The sequence below is a fragment of the Berghia stephanieae genome, chromosome 4 (assembly GCF_034508935.2).
Source record: "Berghia stephanieae isolate SIO BIC M18660-M18661 chromosome 4, UCSD_Bste_1.3, whole genome shotgun sequence".
Taxonomy (NCBI): Eukaryota; Metazoa; Mollusca; class Gastropoda; order Nudibranchia; family Aeolidiidae; genus Berghia; species Berghia stephanieae.
The window spans coordinates 28,881,850-28,884,503 of record NC_088363.1 but is presented as its reverse complement, the minus strand read 5'-3'; the positions used below and the strand labels follow the sequence as shown (position 1 = coordinate 28,884,503).

Genomic DNA, 2,654 nt, shown 5'->3' with positions numbered 1-2,654 from the left:
GCTATTGTTTTTAGATAAACATAAACTAAGCATTGTTTCATATATATATATATATATATATATATATATATATATATATTATATAATATATATATATACATATAATCAATTTTCAGAACCTATATAATACCGATTTAAAGCGGTGAGTCACATATAAGTGTGTGTGTTTATGTCTGTGTGTGAGTGTGTATGTGGTTGTGTGTGTGTTTGTGTGTGTGTGATTGTGTGTGTGTGTATTCGAAAGGCAAAATCGTTAGGCCAACCACTCCACAGCTTTTCTATAATATCAATTCAGTTGACAGAGATTAACGGAGACCGACTGTTACGTTACGTCTCCCTTTGACCAGTAAGACCAATAAACGTTCATATCTAAGGGCTCTGGTGGGTGAAATGGACGGAATCCTGCCGTCATATTTATGTCTAGAACATACCTCAGTAAACCAGTGCAATAATGTGAACAATTGTAAATCGTTTCATACTGGAAGAAAACGTTAGGGAGTATCATTGACCTGCAAGAATAATCTCTAGATGGACCTCCTGTGTATTTTCTTCAAAAATTCTCAATCATTCAAAAATATTATCTATTTGGTGATTTAACAGTGTCTAGAAGTATTAGGAATTACTGTAAGTAACTCGACATAATAATGTTGTGCGGCTATGTGGTCTAGTGTTATGACACTCGCTGTCGGATCGGAAGGTCCTGGGTTCGAGCCTCGCTCGGCGCGTAGTTGTCTAACACGCGTCATGTCTCGTTCTACATGTTACGTGTTGCTGTTGGTCAGGGACCCTTTGTAAAGCGCTTTGAGCAAATTTAGTGGATATTGCCCTATATTAAAGCTCTAGTTATTAAAAAAAAATAAGAAGATGAATTACAGGCTGGCAAAATTGGAGTTTTTCCCCCCGTTTCCCAATATTAATAAGAATCTCAAGCTGAATTTCCTCAAAACAAATCACAACATTAATAATTGCGCTTTTATATAGAGCAATATCCACTAAATGTGCTCAAAGCGCTTTACAAGGGGTCCCTGGTCAACAGTAACATTTAACATGTAGGACATGACGCCTGTTAGGCGATATTACAATTTTTCGGACAAAGACAACGCTGTTAACGGCCAGTATCATTTCATACTGAGAAACGGTTAGGGAATGTATACATTGACCTGCCAAGGATAATTTCACGATGGACTCCCGGTACTTGCTTCAACAGTGTCATCAATCATTCATAAATATTATTATCTATATTGTATTTAAATGTCGGAGAAAGATTAGAATAATACTTAAGTTAATTCCATATTATTTTGCATTATTGTACTGAGTTTATGACAGCTGTCGGATCAGAAGATTTGGATTGAGCTCTTGCAATCGGGGTAGTGCTACCATGGTCGATGCACTCTTCATATACATTATGTTGACTGTATCAGCGAACTTTAGTAACGCTATGATGCCAAATTACTTGATGATTTAATTAAAGTCTCTTAAAGGTTGAAAACATATAATTGCAGTTTTAAGCCAAATATTGGTTTCATTGCCTTTCCCAATTTATTTATATAATTATTATACTGAATTTCACTCAACAATAAAATTTAAATGCGCTTTTATATAGCGTAATATCCACTAAATGTGCTCAAAGCGCATTTACAAGGGGTCCCTGGTCAACAGCAACATTTAACATAGAGGACATGACGCCTGTTAGGGGATATTACATTTTTTTCGGACAGAGACAACGCTGTTAACGGCCAGGGACTCATTTTACATCTGAGTACGGTGAGAGAATGTGAGTATAGAGCCTTCTCCAAGAACTCAACAATGCGCCGAGCGAAGCTCGAACCCAGGACCTTCCGATCCGAAAGCGAATGTCATACCACTAGACCACATAAATAATGTAAGTTACTTGCATTTAGTTCTTATAGACAGTATGCGTTTAGCTAAGAAGCCCATATTTCCATCCAGAAGTCTAACGGACCAACACACAAAACTATGCGTAACCATGAACATTTATAGTCTGGGTAATACAGTTTAGTGAGAATTATCCATAAACGCGGATGGCAAAAAACAGTAACAAACACCAGAGTGACGTCATCTTCGTTCTATATATGCAATGGATTAAGACGCGGACACCCATTTTGTTCAGAAATCAAAAGTCAAGAAAAAAAAAGGGTTGAAGTATTCCTTCCGGGATTCGAAATCCCACCTTCCGGTCGGTCAATGGTCGACGACGCGCCTTTTGATTGCCCCGCTGCTGTGCTGAATCGATACCAGACGATTACGATACTTGTCATCGAAGTGCTACCATGAACCCTTTGGTGGATAGATGTGCAAAATATTCTTCCTTTGAGGCTCGATAGCTCAGCGATACGGTGTCTCGACTTATCACAAAGATCAAACGATGTCAAGCATGGTCAGTGGCCGGATGGCGACAGTGATAGTGGAAAATGCTGGTCCGGACGTTATGTCTTTGAGTAAGACACTTAACACATAGGCGTGAATGAGTACCTTTCAATACGCGGTGACGGATATTGTAAGAGTATTTGTACAAAACGGACGCCTGACAGGCGACTGGTATTGTACAAAATGGAAATATGTTTCCATATCGCCTAGTGGGGAAATAAATGAAACACTGTGAAGCGCTTTGAGCATAGTTGAAGTCTGGAGAT

At 38.5% G+C, this 2,654-nt stretch overlaps 1 protein-coding gene across 3 annotated transcripts in view; it reads left to right on the top strand.

Moving 5' to 3' along the window:
• The first annotated feature begins 307 nt into the window (after positions 1–307).
• LOC144970375 (uncharacterized) overlaps positions 308–2,654 on the top strand; it is a 10,484-nt gene continuing 8,137 nt past the window's right edge. For 2 of the 3 annotated variants that reach the window (XM_078909944.1, XM_078909947.1), the window contains exon 1: positions 389–624. The gene's annotated coding sequence lies outside the window, so the exon portion shown is untranslated. The other variant, XM_078909948.1, reaches the window with a different exon arrangement.